Below are 19,521 nucleotides of genomic sequence, written 5' to 3' on the forward strand. Positions count from 1 at the left end.
ATGTGAACTTTAACAGTGACTGTGAGGAAGATGTTTTCAAGTATATTTTGTATTGTGAAGTGATGTTTTGTGATACGTGATATTGCAATAAAAGCAGTTAAAAGGAAGTGTAACTTAAATTCGGAGTGCTGATTATTTTTTTACATCACCATTGTGCTAATGTGAACGCTCGTGTTTGTTTTTGCCCAAAAACGTTCGTCCACAAGAGGGGCATATATGATGTATCATGCAGCGTAACTTGCTGTGACAGTGCGAGAGAGAGACAAAGATATTGTTTATTACTCTGTGGCGGTCAGCGCTCACATAATTATTCTTAGGATATAGTTTTTGTTTGTTCTGGTTAATAGTAATTTTAGTAGAGGAGAGCCATTCTTGTGATGTAAAAAAATCGACGCCATTGCGAGTTTTTGATTCACATTGTAAAATATAAGTGCATATGGAAGGAAATCAGTTAATAGAACAATAAAATATTGTTCATTTCAAGAAGGTACGTCTTATTATACACCCAGCGATGTACTGCTATTGTGATTTACTAATAAGCACCAGTTGAGAACAGTTCCGAGGGGAGCGTTCAGTTCTAGTGAAATAGTTCGATGTTTTCTTCGGAAAAGAAGTCACTTCATGGATCATTCAAATCCACAATAGTACCTGGACATTTCTCAGAACTGAAAGCAATCTGATTGCTATGCAACAGACCCCCGAAGAATATTTCTCCGTATTTTGGTTACCACTTTCAGCTCAACACGGTATCTGCAGCATCTGGAGCAGATTTCTACAACAGCGGAAGCGTGTAATCGCCATCAGTTTCACACACCGCCCTGTGTACGCTGTATGTATTTACCCACAACAGTGAACATACAGTTACTCACACAAATAGAAAGACAATACTAGGTGGTGTGGGGAAACATTTCAGTATAATGGCCCTGTAGAGCTAAACAGTAATTAGCCTAGTAAGAAATGGAGTCGTTATACTAACTTTGAAAGGTTTAATCTCCAAGAATGGTTTGAGAAGCGCATCTACAAAACTTTTGAATATAGCAGAATAAACCCTAGGCCTCTTTGCATCCGAGCTTGGAATCATAATCACCTAGATTTTCAACGATTGAGCCATGATAATACGAGACCAGCGTGGGAAACACAAAAAGATGAGTGCCTAGTTTTTTCATTATTACATGAAATGACTATTAACTGTGCTCTAATGACACCTGCCACATAATATGACTGATGTTGCCCGAAAATGCAGTATTTAGTAGCGTGAGCAACACCACAATTGTTATTAAAATTTTGCCCTTTGTTGTGGTAGGGTTGTTAGAAGTGGTAAGGTAAGACATGAGCAAGTTTTCCAAAGAATCTACGAGGAAAAGACTATGCGGAAAACAGAATAAGGGACAGAAAGTGTGGTAAGGCATCACCAATTGCAAATACACTGTGGGAAAAAGTATCATTTTTTCGAGACCCCGTAATTCTCTCCCTTCGTGACGCAAAAGTTTGAAATTATGTTCGAAGTTGCCTGCTGCATTCCTCTACAATGGCGCAAAAGCGTGGCGCCCTGTACTTCACTCTCGGGCTCGCCGACGCTTCAAACAGTAAGGTGTCGACAAACGCGGAAAAATACCGGAGTTCAGAAGCTCATGTAAGGTGTAAGGTGGGTTAGTGGTTTCGCATTCGCCCCAAATTTCATCACAATTCTGCCCAACGCCACCATGGTCGTGTCACGCGGCGGGCTGGACGTTGCGCCGCCTCATGCCCACATTCCAACTCTTGAATGAGATTTTCACTCGCCAGCTCAGTGTGCGCTAGTATGAAACTTCCTGGCAGATTAAAACTGTGTGCCAGACCCAGACTCCAACTCAGGACCTTTGCGTTTCGCGGGCAAGTGCTCTACCGACTGAGCTACTCAACCACGACTCACGACCCATCACAGCTTTAATTCTGCCAGTACCTCGTCTCCTACCTTTCAAACTTCACAGAAAGTCTTTTGCGAACCTTGCAGAACGAGCACTCCTGGAAGAAAGGATACTGCGGAGCCGGCCGGTGTGGCCCAGCGGTTCTAGGCGCTACAGTCACAGGTTCGAATCCTGCCTCTGGCATGGATGTGTGTGATGTCCTTAGGTTAGTTAGGTTTAAGTAGTTCTAGGTCCTAGGGGGCTGATGACCTCAGATGTTAAGTCCCATAGTGCTCAGAGCCATATGAACCATTTGGATATTGCGGAGACATAGTTTAGTCACAGCCTGGGCGATGATATTTTCACTCTTCAGTGGAGTTGTAAGATGGCAAGAACTATGCCCCTTACATGAAGTCATTAAAGATCACCTAACTCACGTTGAGCGAACAGTAGGGCTGAACAAAAATGACTGACAAGCACAATGCATCTTGTAAAGGCTATAGTGTGGACGTATTGGAATAATTAATGTCGGGTGATGGTTTTAAAGTAATTCACACGACATGAAAACTTTGTGGAAGCACGTCGATTTACTGGAGGCTAGTTTACCCCAGGGAAGTAATCGAGTTGACCACGGTGAGCGGCTGAGGAGCGGCGAAGGGAAGCGACAATAGGTAGCTTAGGGAGGCTCAAACTCTTGAGAAAGCGGTAACGGGGCACAGCCTCCAGCTGCCTTAAGATGAGTGACAGTGATGGGGGGTGGTTGACCCCATGCTGGTGTACCGGGAAGCAGACGGAGAACTTGTACGCCTGTTGATAAATATCCGTCGTCCCGTTTTCAGTGAAACATGCGAGAAAGCTGCGCAAAGCTACGGTGGAGCGGTCAACAGAGGTCAAAATTTGCGTGTTCGTGACTATAGCAACTTCACGCTGAATTCACGGTCCGCAGAGTCTGAAGTAAATCAGGTGAAGATCGACAGAATAAAATACGCCAGCCTCCGATGGGAACGTAGGACCAAGCAATTTGAAATACTCTCCTGGGAGTCAGAATTCCGGAAAGCTTGGCGTTTGTGCAGACGCTAACCTTGATGGGTGGCCTGGGAGGAGCTAAATAGCAGAAGTTGAGAGGAAAGGAAATTTTGTGGGAATTTGTTCACTTCCCAGAGCAGGCATTGGTCGGCGCTGGGAAGCGACGCATAATTAACGCGACTTGCGCTGCAATTGGCGTAAGTGATTTTGCTGGAGCAGAAACCGAGTGTGGACGTGACGTTCTTTACTCAGCTTGCCTGAGAAAGAGTGAGCATCTCTGCAGTTTAGGACTTAGCAAATAGAACGATTGAGCTTGGAGATAGGAAGTTTTCGTTCAGCTATGTACTGAGCAAGATAGCTAGGAGTGAATAGACGAGCGCAGCCTTGCAGCACCACGAGGTCGGCCGACGTCCGCACAACGACACCGCTCCGCCACGCTGAATTCGGTGATATTGCGCCCGCTCCGGCCACTGATTAATTTGTTGGATCACGTTGGCAAAGTTTCCACGAGGGTTTCATGGGCCGTGAATTGCAGAATTTTTCTTACACTTCCCATTACGCCTGGGTCAGTCGATAGGAATTACTTTTGATTTATCGCGCTTTACTCCACGCAAACGCAATTTATTACCACTGCCTGTTAGGAGAGTCATGTAATGTGATGATTGAAGTCATGAGTTAAAATAAATCTGTGCTAATCGACTGCATCTGTTTTCAATCAAGTAGTTGAAATCCCAAGTCACTTTCTTAATTAATTTTATGTTCACATTTGCATCTGGTGTTCAATAGCTGAATATAACATCAATGTACACCCCTTTTTAATTAAAAGGGATCGATTCTGAATCAATCAATGTCAACACTGCTACCGCAGTTCAATCAGGAGTCACAGGGCCCTATTACTTTCTTTGCGTTATCCGAAATTGCGGCATTTTTGCACTCTCTGTTGATCAGTTGGTCAATTACCTGGGGTGAACACACACCAAAACCAGATAAGTGACGTGCGGGGTGTTACAGAGTGTGTGCTGATATAAAACTTCTTGACAGATTAAAACTGTGTGCCGGACCGAGACTCAAACTCGGGACGTTTGCCTTTCGTGGACAAGTGCTCTACTGACTGAGCTACCCAAGCACGATTCACGACCCACAGAAGAGCTTCTGTAAAGTTTGGAAGGTAGGAGACGAGGTACTGGCAGAAGTAAAGCTGTGAGGACGGGGCGTGAAACGCGCTTGTGTCGCTCAGTCGGTAGAGCACTTGCCCGTCAAAGGCAAAGGTGCCGATTTCGAGTCTCGGTCTCGCACACAGTTTTAATCTGCCAAGAAGTTTCATTCCACTTCTTGCTTTGACGCCTCTGCTATGGAGGCCAGACCGCGACACCCTTCGTTGGAATCACGAAGCTCTTTAGTGGGCGGTCGAGCAAAACGTTTCAGACACTGCCGCTCAGAATCGACACAAGTCCTCAGGAGATTGCATGAAGGGCGTTGATGAAACAACGCCTTCTCTTGGGGCGTTGATTCCCACACATTTCGCTGTCGAAAACGACAGTTCTCAGTCTGATGAGCAACAGGACGATTGTCTTGACAACGTTCGACACCGCTGGCACACCAGAACAATTCAATTTTGCTCTAAAGGCATCACTGAATGAGATCTGTCCCCTTTGGAGTGTAGTGCAACCACAATTTTTGCTCTGCTATGCAAGGTGGAACTACAAGACTCCGTCCAAAACCATTCGACGAAATTCGAACGTGGTCGGAAGCAGTAAACGGTTTTTATGCTTTTTCAGCCCTCGCTCTCGCACGGCGCGATCACGGATCGGTGCAACATTGACATATGCGTGAATAAAACGGCAAACTGTCCCTCTAAGAACCCCCTGTTTGGCAACACCCCCTCTTTTTTTTCTTGTGCAACCCATGCACCTCTGTTGAGCACATTAAAACTACACTACTGGCCATTAAAATTGCTACACCACGAAGATGACGTGCTACAGACGCGAAATTTAACCGACAGGAAGAAGATGATGTGATATGCAAATGATTAGCTGTTGAGAGCATTCACACAAGGTTGGCGCCGGTGGCGACACCTACAACGTGCTGACATGAGGAGAGTTTCCAACCGATTTCTCATACACAAACAGCAGTTGATTGGTGTTGCCTGGTGAAACGTTGTTGTGATGCCTCGTCTAAGGAGAGAAATGCGTACCATCACGTTTCCGACTTTGATAAAGGTCGGATTGTAACCTATCGCGATTGCGGTTTATCGTATCGCTACATTGCTGCTCGCGTTGGTCGAGATCCAATGACTGTTAGCAGAATATGGAATCGGTGGGTTCAGGAGGGTAATACGGAACGCCGTGCTGGATCCCAACGGCCTCGTATCACTAGCAGTCGAGATGACAGGCATCTTATCCGCATGGCTGTAACGAATCGTGCAGCCACGTCCCGATCCCTGAGTCAACAGATGGGAACGTTTGCAAGACAACAACCATCTGAACGAACAGTTCGACGACGTTTGCAGCAGCATGGACTATCAACTTGACGCTACATCACAGACAGGAGCGCATGGGTGCACGAATGGCAAAACGTCATTTTTTCGTATGAATCCAGGTTCTGTTTACAGCATCATGATGGTCGCATCCGTGTTTGGCGACATCGCGGTGAACGCACATTGGAAGCGTGTATTCGTCATCGCCATACTGGCCTGTCACCCGGCGTGATGGTATGGGGTGCCATTGGATACACGTCTCGGTCACCTCTTGTTCGCACTGACGGCACTTTGAACAGTGGACGTTACATTTCAGATGTGTTACGACCCGTGGCTCTACCCTCCATTCGATCCCTGCGAAACTCTAAATTTCAGCAGGATAATGCACGAGCGCATGTTACAGGTCCTGTACTGGCCTTTCTGGATACAGAAAATGTTCGACTGCTGCCCTGGCCATCACATTCTCCAGATCTCTCACCAACTGAAAACATCTGGTCAATGGTGGCCGAGCAACTGGCTCGGCACAATACGCCAGTCACTACTCTTGATGAACTGTGGTATCGTGTTGAAGCTGCATGGGCAGCTGTACCTGTACACGCCATCCAAGCTCTGTTTGACTCAATGCCCAGGCGTATCAAGGCCGTTATTACGGCCAGAGGTGGTTGCTCTGTGTACTGATTTCTCAGGATCTATGCACCCAAATTGCGTGTAAATGTAATCACATGTCAGTTCTAGTATAATATATTTGTCCAATGAATACCCGCTTATCATCTGCATTTCTTCTTGGTATAGCAATTTTAATGGTCAGTAGTGTATATTGTCAGACACTTTGGAATTCATTCAGGTGAGCGGTGCTTCGCTACTACTATATCGCCTTTGGGTAAGCAACACGTTCGACACCCCTTCGGTGGGTTATTGCCGAAAAATGGGGTGGGGGTAGGGGTCTTAGAGGAATCCTCCGTAATCGTGACACAGGAGGGCGTGAAACAGGAGGGCTAAAAAACCATAAACACCCTTTATTGCTTTGGGTCACCTTCAGATTTCGTCGAATTTTTTGAATGTTCAAGACTGTCTGCTAGCGTGTAAGATGTCCCAAGGCACTACTTCCATAAGCCGTCTAGTCCAAGGGTCATTCAACAAAATACCAGAAGTTTTTCTTTTAAAGCTCTATGCACTTATGCCAGCACTGGACGAGCTCCTCAATTCCACGCACAAAAAATTCTTGTGGCATGTGCATAACCTTTTACGCAGTGCTGCCCGGACTTCATCAGCGAATCTTGAGTCTTGAAGAGCTTCTTTCAGTGGGTTAAAAATGTGGTAACCTGAAGGTGCCAGATCCATGGAATACGGATTATGGTGCAAGAAGATGAACTTCAGGTCTCCCTGCACACATCCATGAGGTTTTCTTTCACTTCTGTTGACAGATGTTTTGGAACCCATCTCGCACACACTTTCCCAAACATCAGTACACCATGAACAGTATGGTGGGCTTTTCCAACACTAACATTATCGTTTGCAACAATATCACTCACTGCAATATATCTGCTTTCCCATATCAACTCATCAACTATCACAATGCTATTCTCTGTGACTGCAAAGTGTGTCCTGCGTATGGCGAATTTTCAACATTTGTTACACACTGTCTGAACTTACCTGCTCACCATACATTTGTGATCGAGTCAGACAACTTTCATCATACTATTCTGCCATCCGACGGTGAATTTGGATCAGTTTCAACCTTTGAGCTGACAGAAGTCTGATGACACTCCGCTGCTCCACGTTGGTGCAAAACCTGGAAGGGTGCCGCTCTCTTGTTTCATTGATTCCCAGCAACCCTTTCGCTAGCCAAGCATGCCAGCCCCACCTGATGATGGTTCTAGGACACTACCAAAAACTAACAAAGATGAAGAGACTTTGCCGAAGTTTTGTATTTCTTATACAACAATTTCTACTTGCAATTTCCTGTGAACACTCTCACACCATTTGGCTTCCAACTCTCGTCAATCGTTCCCTTCCGTTCTCTTCGTCTCTCGTATAATAAAAATGAGGTAGACTTTCCTTTTTCTTCAAGAAACTTCTCGGGTGTCCTCCCTACAAGAAAATCTCCTGACAGTAACGAAGGCTAGGTTAACTGATGTGGGTTTGCGCTGGCACAATGGCCGCCAGGCGTGTTTGTAAAGCACTGTGTTCCGTGTCATTAGCAGTAGCTCTCTAAAAAGTTATTTTCTACTGTCCACACATCTATGTGGTTTCCTGCATTTTTGCTCGTAAGTATCCACCTCGTTAGTGCGCCCTATGCAACACAGCACAAACTGTACTTCACAGTATTGGCAGAGACTTTTTAACTGTGACGCATAAAAGGCGTTTAAACTAGTAACGAAATGATATACATTGTGTATAAGGCACGATTAAAAATTTTCCATTATAGAGGGTTGCTGCAGTGCGTATGCAATGTAGCCCGACTGCGATGCGGGTATATATGCACCGACATTTAGACAAGAGATAAATGTGGCATTATAGTTCAATTCTTTTATCTTGGCGGCTCGCGCATGCCCGCCCAGACGCGGGAGATTGCTGCATTGCCAGTTGCACACGACGCACGCGCCAATAGAAGCAACGCCATAGTATAGCATAGTTCGCAAGCTTACATTTAGGGGCGAGCGCGCAGTTCATGAAGTAAAGCTACCACGGCCGCATTAACCCTTTCGCTGCTACAAAGACGTGCTCCCTGCATTCCGCGCTGTGCGCGATTTTGTCACTGCACTGCTCGCCTGTGCAGACACATCGTGTTCCGACTGCTTTGACACTCTTATCAATCGATTCCACAAAAACAATTTGGCCCAAAAATTAGATTTTTACATGTCTTCTTGACTGATACCTTCCCCCCGTAAATGACTTAATTTTGTTTCGATGTTCAACGCAGTTATTATGCAGCATTAAATATAGTAAACCATTGCACGAAATTTTGAAGAGTTTGCAGAGGTAAAAGTCCATAGAGTATACAGTAAATTTTATATGAAATTTAGGTATCTTCTCCACATTTCATTCTCAACATTGTGGCAACTAAAATCGACCATACGGAAAGTATACGCTATGGACTTCTACCTCTGCAAACTCTTCAAAATTTCGTGCAATGGTTTACTATCTAATGGTGCATAATAACTGCGTTGAACATCGAAACAAAATTAAATCATTTATGGGGGGAAGGTATCAGTCAAGAAGACGTGTAAAAATCAAATTTTTGGGCCAAATAGTTTTTGTGAAATCGAATGATAAGTGTGTCAAAGCAGTGGGAACACCATGTGTCTGCACAGGCGAGCAGTGCAGTGATGACAAAATCGCGCACAGCGCGGAATGCGGCGAGCACGTGTCTGCAGCAGCGAAAGGGTTAATAAAGAGACAAAGCACTAGAAATTTCAAAAAATTGCATTCAAAAGAATATAATTCGTGAAGTAAGGCACTTCGATATTGTTTTTAAATAATGAAAATATTAAGCACCACACAAGGTTTCTTTTTCTTTTTTTTTAATTCTCATTTTGTCCGCGTTTGTTCGTTGTATCTACTCGGGGCGGACGTAGTAAGACATCCGATTAAGTTCGTTGATGATCGATTAACTCAGTTTTTTTTATTACAGAGGGTATGTAACCCTCTGTCCGAACACGCTGAGCTACCATGCCGGCAAATGTTTGAACTCATAACCTTTCGATTAGCAGCCCAACACCTTAACCGTTACACTAACGCACCTCGTCTCAATACATATCGCAATGATTAAGTACATAACGCAATGAGAACTATAACACGTCACACAGAATATTGACAAACACTGTTGGTATGACTACGAATTACTCACGCTTTGTCGAAGTACAATAGGAAATAAACAATTACTGCTGTTCTTTATTGCGAAAAAGCGGTTCGTGAGAGTGATACAAACACCTTTCCTTGCTATCGCCTGAATTAGGAGTCTTATTGCTTGTTTGGTTTAATTAATTAATAGAATATGAAGCAATTGGTATAAAGAATGCTTTTTCCAAACTTTCTATAAAAGAATGTCAGCTATCAAGACATTGCTTTTGTTCAATTACTTTATTTATGACTGAACGTTTCTAAAACTGAAGACACTCGTCCATGCTCTGCACTGCAGTCGAGATGTGGCAACGTCGTTCTCTGTTCATTGGCTGACTGTGTTTTGTGACGTCAGATGCGCAGAACGAACCTAAACTCGGCCGCCAACATAAATGACGCGCACTTTAGTTCTTTCCGACGTGCGTGCGTTAAATGCGGAAATGTGAACTATGGCCACGTTATTATCAAATGCGTCCGAACAGGACCAATGTGCTGTTATTCTGTTCTTGGCTGTCTAAGGGTGAACATCTCTCGGAAAATGAAGAATGTGTATGGGACAGCACGTCTATCAAAAACAATAACTGTGAAAAATTGCGACAAAGGCTTCTGCTGATTCATAATAACGCATGTCCCCAAATCGAAAATGTCGTAACTCAGTAAATTCGCCTATTAAAGACACTCGAGCACCCGCCCTGTAGTCTTGATCTGATCCCATTCGATTATCACGCATTCGACGCTTGCTGTCGGACGAGGATGTGCAGCAAGCAGTTACGAACTGCTTCACGTAACGGGACGCATTGTTTTACCAAACGGTATCTTCGACCTCGTGCGGCTGTAGGATGATTGGCTCAGTGCTCACAGCGATTTTCCCCGACTGGCTTTCCGAGTCTGGAATATAAGGGTAACTTTTTGATCACCCCGTACATCATGATCGACAGTGAAAACATAGGCGAAATTATGCGATAGCAGAAGCAAAAATTTTGCAGTGAACATGTGTCGGCAAACAAGTCGTTTGGGAGATGTATCCCGATGTTACGTTAGGAGCCTCCAATGACTTCAGTATGAAGCATCGCCCTAGTTAGTACAAAAATATCTGAAAAATAAAATTTCGATTAACTCTCCATCTATTTATGTTGAAATTTCACCCATCGACATGGTTGGGGAATGTGATGCAGGGTGTTTCACAATGTTCTAACGATTTCAGATTTGAGTAATAGAGAAACTAGTCGCGAAACGACATTTTAAACGATGCAGAACATTTATTCAAGTTTATGAAGTACCGTTGCTATTGTGGTCTTCAGTTCGAAGGCTGGTTTGGTACAGCTCTCCATGCTACTCTATCCCGTGCAAGCCCCTTTATCCCCGAATAACTGCTGCATCTTACTTTCTTCTGAATCTGCTTACTGTACTCATCTCTTGGTCTCCCTCTATGATTTTAACGAACCACACTTCTCTCCGATACTAAATTGGTGATCCCTTGATGTCCCAGAATGTGTCCAATCAACCGATACCTTCTTCTAGTCAGGCTGTGCCACAAAATTTCTTTTCTCTCCAATCCTACTCAGAAGCTCCTCATTAGTTATGTGATCTTATCTCCAGCATCCGTCTGTAGCACCACGTTTCAAACGCTTCTATTCTCTTCTTTTCTAAACAGCTTATTGTCAGCTTTTCGTTTCCATACATTGGCAACGCTCCCCACAAATACATTCAGAACAGGCTTCCTAACACTGAAATATATATCCGATATTAAAAAATTTCTTTTCTTCAGAAACACTTTTATTGCCATTGCTAGTCTAAATTTTATATCCTCTCTGCTTCGGCCATCGCCAGTTATTTTACTGCCCAAATAGCAAAACTCATCTACTACTTTAAGCGACTCGTTTCCTGACCTAATTCCCTCAGCATCACCTGATTTGGTTCGACTACATTTCATTATTCTTGTTTCGCTTTTTTTAATGTTCATCTTACACCCACAGGTAAAAGGCGGTCTCGGTTAAATCAGGCGAGTTCGCCTTCATGTGTACTGAATCGTTTTTTTCTTATATCGTACCTGTGTAGGCTTCCCCTGTTAATTAGGATGCACCCTACGTACCACAAGCGCGTTGGGAAATCATGCGGTTGCCAATTGTTTCACGGAGAACTTGCAAGGTCTTCTTGGATGTGCGGTATGTTGCGCCGTCTTGATGGGATCAAGCTGGCCGGACAGCATCTACGAGGTCTTAGCTGTGAACTGCTTGCTAGCACACGTTAGATGTAGGGAGTTCGGACGGTTGTCCGACGACGGTTGACTTTCGGTTCGATGCACTGGCAGTTGCACGGAAGTTCCTTGTACAATCCAATATTGTTCCACGAACAGGACAGGGTATCCCGGCTAAATCTTGTATGCGTACCAAATGCACGTTGCACGCGCGCGACAGATTCGCCGTAGCGAAAATAGCACTTCACCGTTAAAGCACGGTGTTGCCGCGACCATTACAACATTATTACTGATCTGTATATGGGATGAAGCTTGACACTCCACACTATTAATAGATAATGCGCGTTATTCACATCTGAAATCGTCCAAACATAGTGAAACACCTTGTAGACGCATGATGAGAAGTTTTTGATTCTGTCATAAGTCAACAGTAAGAAGTAACGCCCTGAAACAGAATTCGTTAAGGCTCGCCATGGGTGAAATTTGCACCTTAATCGAAAAACTTACAATTCAAATACGTTAGTATCAACTAGCGCATCTTTTCATGCTGAAGTCAATGGCGGCACACGTTCGCCGTTACCTGGCAAACGGATCCATGTGTACTGAATTGCCGGCCGGGGTGGCCGAGCGATTGTAGGCGCTACAGTCTGGAACCGGGCGACCGCTACGGTCGCAAGTTCGAATCCTGTCTCGGGCATGGATGTGTGTGCCGTCCTTAGGTTAGTTAGGTTTAAGTAGTGCTAAGTTCTAGGGGACTGATGACCTCAGAAGTTAAGTCCCATAGTGCTCAGAGCCATTTGAACCATTTTTTTTTGTACTGAATTATTTTTTTCTGATATCGTACCTGTGTAATTTTTCTCTGTTAATTACGATGCACCCTATATACCCCAATCAGCCAGAACATTATGATCACCGACCTGCTATCGACATAAAGCCATCCAGGCGATATCAGAATCACCTGACAAGAAATGATTGCTAGTCAGACACACGCACGGTGCATGTAGTACCAGTGAGAATGCTGTCCATGTGTAGAATGGGGAAGGTGCGCGATATATCTGAGTGTGGCCGAGGGCATATTGTGATGGCCCGGAGGCTCGGCACTTCGGAAACTACACGACTTGAGCTGTGGTGAGTGTCTTCAACATGTGGAGAAACGAATGCGAAACCAGGTCCAGACGTCGTGGGGTTGGGTGGCCATACGTCATTACTGATGTCGGACGTCATAGGCTGGGCAGACTGATAAAAAGAGGATAGGCGGCAAACTGTGACGGGACTTTAATGCTGGTTGGAATACAAGTGTGTCTCAACACACAGTGCACTGTACACACCTAAAGACGGGCCTCTGCAGCCGATGACCCACGTGTGTGCTAATGTTATCACCACGACATCGGCAACTACGACTGAAATGGACACGTGATCATCGGCGCTGGACGTTGGTGCAGTGGCAGAGTGTTTCATAGTCTGGTGAATCCCGATACCTTCTTCATTATGCAGATGTGGGAGGGCGCGGATCCGTCGTCTTCCAGTGGAACAGGTCCTTGACATGTGTACTGCGGGTCGGAGACAAGCGAGCAGCGGCTCCATTATGCTCTGGGGATCATTCATGTTGGCATCCGTGGCTCCAGTGGAGCTCGTGCAAGGCACCATGATGGCCAAGGAGTACCGTACACTGGTTGCAGACCACGTACCCCACTTCATAACAGTGTTTCCCGAGGCAGTGGCAGGGGGTCATTAATCTTCACTGGCCTCCTCGCTTCCCTGATCTAAGCTCATGTCATTTCTTTTTGTGAGAAGTCCCGAGTAAATATTAACAAAGGACACTGCCTTCAAGGTCTGAAGACAACAATGCAGGAGTAAATCATTTGTATTTCATGTCAGGTGTTAGATGATGCTACTCGGAGTTAACATAAGTGGCCAACGACGTGATCTAGAAAACACAAATGAAACAACAAAATTCCCAACATAGAGTATGTATAATCACAAATAAAAATATTTTTAACCAAAACTAAGTACAGCTTATTTAAAAGCCACGAGAACATTTATTATTAATAACGTTTGGTATATCAGATTTACTTTCTATAATGTTCCAGAAATTGAAAAACAATATAGAAACAGTGATCATACAAGAACTGTTTCATCCTCATTTTAAATATATTTAATGTCAGTCAGCATTTTAAGTGGAATGTCATGTGGTTATATAACTAACTCCAATACATGCTCCTCTTCTGAAGGAGTTGTACTTATTACGTTTATGTATAGACAAATTTTCTGTTTGGTTGCAGATTAGTGAAAATAATTGTTATGTTTCAAAATATTTTTATTGTAAGATGCCCAAATTTGTAAATACAAGTATTTCGTGTGAATACGGGTCGCTCCTAACAGTTATCATGCACATTTTATCTGAGGTTTCGGAAGATATTTACAATTTAGGTTTTTATGATGTGTAGCTGAATCAGCCCAAACAAATACTGCTCATGACGCCTTTCATGCAACACCCAATGTTCACCGAGAGCATTGGTTTGGTTTTCGTTACAGGCAAAATAATTTTTTAAAGTGAAATTCTACATTAATAGTCGATAGAGCGGTCCCAAATAAGTCTAGCGCAATATTTGTGTATCAGTGTGTGGTAACAGGGGCAGTAAAACACGGAGAAAAATCATTGCTTCAGTAGCGACAGCGACAGCCACAGTCACGCCGCAGGCAGCAGCGCTACTCAGTCGCTGCTACAGTACTTGTTATACTCTGTGTTTTACTGTCACTGTTACCACAAATCGATACAACAAATACTGCATTAGAGTAATTTGAGGCCGCTTTATCGAATGGTCATGTAAAATTCCGCTTTAAAAAAACATTTTTCCTGCCGATGCTCTCGGTCAGCACTGGGCGTTGCAAGAAAGACGTGATGAGCAGTATTTGTCTGGGCTGTCTTCAATCACACATTTACAAAATTTTTCAATACCTGACGAAACAAGGGAGAAAATTCGCCTGATGGCAAACAAGGCAGAGGCAGAATTTTCGGTCTACAAGATTCCTTGCATTTACATTACTTTATCACTCAGATAATCTTTTTCTGTATTCTGAATTTTTTTGCAAATTGTGGAATTACGCCAACAATAATTTGTACATCACTGCAAACTATATAATGGCACAATAGATTGTCACAACTGATGAGAAGCTTCATTTTGAGTGAGAATTCTAATGGCGTCTGTAAGAAGTAGTAGTAGTAGTAACAGAAGAAGAAGAGGAAGAAGAAGAAGTTACTAGTTTCATTCATTAGTAGATCACTTTTACAAGGTTTTCAATAACCTCTCGCCTGGTCCTCCTGATCAGGTGTGCCTAAAAATCTGAGTATCACTCAATTTCAGACTTTCCCACTTAGTTACAACAAAAAGTTTTCCTGGATGGAGGTTTTACTTTATGTAAAAGTTGACTGGCACGATTGTTTTCAGAATATGTGATTAGTCCGTTAGCTCTAAACCATTGTCTTTAACTTTGCATTACAAATGTTGCAGCTTCCTGCAGATTTTCCTCCCTGTGTGATCTAGTTGAAATATTAGTGTCATTTGGAAAAAGTACCATGGTTCTCTCAGTTTCTTTTTCTACCAAGACCTTTAGCTACAACAGAAACAGAACAGGTCTCAGAACTGATCCGTGAGGGACTCAGAATTTGATACCTTGTACATTCCTGTGCAGTATTCTGCCTTTGTTATTTTATTTCTGTAATCTGTTGATGATCACATATGTTTGGTTGGATCTAGTTTTTATACTGGCATCTAATTCAACAGTTACTTAATTTGTGCAAGAGAATGTCATGATCAGTAATATATAAAGCTTCACTAAGATCAATAAATATACCAGATTCAAGTTGTTCGTCATCCACTGTGGTAAGTATTATATTTAAAAAGACAAAAGTTGTTGACTAAGGGTACATTCCAACTCTGAACCTGTGGTATGAGTCATCTATCAGTCTTTTCTTTACTTAAGCAGGCCGTTAGTTTCTAGAGAACATTTTTCTCAATAGTTTTGCTGAAATGTGACAAAACTGGGACTGGTCTTTAACTATACATTTTGCGTAGGCACTGTTCTTGGGCAGAATCGTTAGCTCAGCAGTTTTTGGTCTACTTTGCAATATACCGTTCTCAAATGAGAAGTTTACACTGTATGCTAGCTATTTTGCAATGACATTGGGAACCATGGAGCAGCTACATGGACACGCATGACTAAAGTGCGCGTCATTTATGTTGGCGGCCGAGTTTAAGTTCGTTCTGCGCATCTGACGTCAAAAAATACAGTCAGCCAATGAACAGAGAATGACGTTGCCAGATCTCGACTGCAGAGCAGAGCACGGACGAGTGTCTTCAGTTTTAGAAACGTTCAGTCATAAACAAAGTAATAGAACAAAAGCAATGTCTTGATAGCAGACTTTGTTTTTTGAAAGTTTGGAAAAACCATTCTTTATACCAATTGCTTCATTTTCTATTAATTAATTAAACCAAACAAGCAATAAGACTCTTAATTCAGGCGATAGCAAGGAAAGGTGTTTGTATCAATTTCACAAACCGCTTTTTTGCAATAAAGAACAGCGGTAATTGTTTATTTCCTATTGCACTTCGACGAAGTGCGAGTAATTCATAGGCATACCAACAGTGTTTGTCAGAGTTTTGCGTGACGTATTAGAGTCCTTATGGAGAAACGTTAGGGGACGTGCTGCGCTAGCGTAACGGTTACGGCGTTGGGTTAGTAAGCGCTAGGTAAAGAGTTCAAACCTTGTGCGATGCTAAATATTTTTTTTATTTTAAAACAATATCGAAGTGTCTTCATGAATTTTATTCGTTTGAATGCAATTTTTTGAAATTTCTAGTGCTTTGTCTCTTCATTAACCCTTTCGCTGCTGCAGTCACATGCTCCCCGCATTCCGCGCTGTGCGCGATTTTGTCATCACTGCACTGCTCGCCTGTGCAGACACATGGTGTTCCCACTGCTTTGACACACTTATCATTCGATTTCACAAAAACTATTTGGCCCAAAAATTAGATTTTGACACATCTTGACTGGTACCTTCCCCCCATAAATGACTTAATTTTGTTTCGATGTTTAACCCAGTTATTGTGCAGCATTAAATGTAGTAAACCATTGCACGAAATTTTGTTGAGTTTGCAGAGGTAAAAGTCTATAGCGTACACTTTCCATATGGTCGATTTTAGTTGCCACAATGTTGAGAATGAAATGTGGACAAGGTACCTAAATTTCATATAAAATTTACTGTATAACAATATCTCATTTAATTTAAGTACCACATAGGTGTCGTATGTAATATTGAGAAATATTCCGTCTTTCGCGACTGTAATAAACGTTTTATTTACACCGGGCGCATTTGGCTTTATTTTAAAGCACTTCAGTCAGTCAAAGGAAGTGGGGGGAAGGTATCAGTCAAGAAGATGTGTAAAAATCTAATTTTTGGGCCAAATAGTTTTTGTGGAATCGAATGATAAGTGTGTCAAAGCAGTCGGAAACACCATGTGTCAGCACAGGCGAGCAGAGTAGTGACAAAATCGCGCACAGCGCGGAATGCAGGGAGCACGTCTCTGTAGCAGCGAAAGGGTTAATGCGGCCGTGGTGGCTTTACTTCATAAACTGCGCGCTCCCCCCTAAACGTAAGCTTGCGAACTATACTATACTATGGCGCTGTTTCTATTGGCGCGTGCGTCGTGTGCAACTGGCAACGCAGCAATCTCCCGCGTCTGGGCGGGCATGCGCGAGCGCCAAGATAAAAGAATTCAACTATAGTGTCTATAAAGGGACACATGCTCCAACCAACCGATCGACTGACCGACAAATTGGACGCGTGCAGGCGTTTTGGCCGACCGACGAACTTTCGTTGTCGGGACGTCGAGCGGGTTGGACCATTCGACTCCACAAACTGCGTCGAGTGTAGCGCTGTCATGCCAATAGTGATGGGGAGCTCGTGAATGAGTTGTTCAAATGAACGCTTCACTCCAGTGAAGTGTGAACTAACCACTCAATTTCAATGAACTGGTACTTCAAACTCTTCAGAGATAGCATACTCCACACTTTTTCCTAGTTCACTCACTCTCTTCCCCTCTCCCTCTCCCACTACATCAGCGCTACTTCACTCATCCTCCCTTCACTTCAGTCCTCCCTCTACTGCCTGTCGACGAATCGCGCGGTGTTTGTGGGGAACGATAGGTTTACGAGGTGTTGGGGTCGGTGAGGGGCGAGGGGAAGACATCGTCAGCTGCTTCCTGCAGTGCTGGCATCATTACCCGTGACCATTTGTGCAGTCATACTGCGCGTCTACGAGTAGCCTACCGTTGGCAGCGCTTGCAGACAAATGAATATTAAAGATCCAAACGAAGAGGCTGGCTGTGTGAGCACGAGCACCCAACATGAAAATAAAAGGTTTGTTAATAACACTGAAAGAGGGATTTTATTTGAAATCGTACCAATGACTACAGGTGACAGTTTACGTTTTGAATGTGGAGGGTTATTATTCTCAACTACAATAAAATCTACAGGAAAACTTCTGAATAATTATTTAACGTAGGTGTATAGACTTTGTGACAGTGGTAAACATACTCATTCTATTTTGCATTAAATTTCAAAAGGAACATAAAATTGGACTGCATTTCGTTGGTAGCCCTAGTTTTCAGTCCATGAATTCAACAAATAATGTTTCACTTGGCAGATAAAGGCTTTTTTGGGCGCTTCATGAAAAAATGTCGAGCAAGATTAAATGTATCACCTTCTTTATATGTGACAGGCTTCTCTGTTTATCTTTCCTTTGTCCCCTTCGACCATGCTCTATTTAAGTTAACTCAGACGCTGTAAGAGCGTAAAACGTTGCGTGCACGTTACTGCATAACTCGGCCATCTGTTGGTAAAATTATGAAGTATTACGAAGCTTTATTGTACGAGCGAGCTTAGCCGCGGCTGAGCTGCGAACTGGGCAAGTTCGCTAAGCTTCCGTACTTCATGAATGAACTACTTCATTTGAACGCTTCACGGCAAAGAGTGAAACGAATGAAGTAGTTCACGGGAATGAACGAGTTCGACTCATCTCTACATGCCAACCGCCCAACAAAGTTTCATATATTGTCACTGCGCACGGCATTAAACACTGTTCCAGTATACATGGCAGTCTAAGAGGCGGACGAAACTTTAAGGACAGAGTTTCCAGAGAAATTTATAGACTGTTGATATATGCGGGACATGTCGTGCGAGGACTATAACAATAGAGATGCAAGAAAGGAAGTACTTGTTTCATTTTTTTAACGAATCCATAATGGTTCCGTGCGGCACATCGAGAGAATCGAAGTCCATCAAGCATCTGTATTTCTGTTTTTAGGTACTGTTTGGGGTAAGAATGGGTAAATGATGCACTTCTGAGCTACTGAACGTCGTCAAACCATTCTTAAAGAAAAATAATGCTGTGGGAAGAGGTAATCTGCGAGGAGAGGCTGTTAGCTACATTAAGATTTCTAACTAGCGGCAAAGTTAAGAGGCCTTAGATCCAGTGCTGTTGTATCCCCACAGTTATTAATTAAACCGATTTCTGGAACCTGCTACGTGATTTATAGTTGACTGAGGAAATACATCATGGCAAACCAAAATTGAAATCTAAAAACAGAAATATCGACATTCCATGGACGTTAATTCATGAAATCTACTTCCATCATTGTTATAAGTGTTTTTAAAAAAGTCCAAGCTCTCTACTATGAAGTGCTAAGTATGATATTTATCTTGCAGGTCTAACAGCTGCTAAGTGCTTCATTTCTTACGTATCTGTTATGTTAATCAGATCAAGTGTGCCACTGCCACGTGCATTCTCTCATCTTCGAATTTGAAATGAGTTTCTTAAACTTGCTGTTCGTCTTTATAGTGTTTTCATGAAGGTCTATTGTTTTACTTATTTTGGTTTGCCATGATGTATTTCCTCAGTCAATTATAAATCACGTACCAGGTTTCAGAAATCGGTTTAGTTAATAACTGTGGGGATACAACAGCACTGGATCTAAGGCCTCTTAACTTTGCCGCTAATTAGAAATCTTAATGTAGCTAACAGCCTCTCCTCG

This window comes from Schistocerca piceifrons, chromosome 1 (assembly GCF_021461385.2).
Source record: "Schistocerca piceifrons isolate TAMUIC-IGC-003096 chromosome 1, iqSchPice1.1, whole genome shotgun sequence".
In the NCBI taxonomy this organism is placed as follows: Eukaryota; Metazoa; Arthropoda; class Insecta; order Orthoptera; family Acrididae; genus Schistocerca; species Schistocerca piceifrons.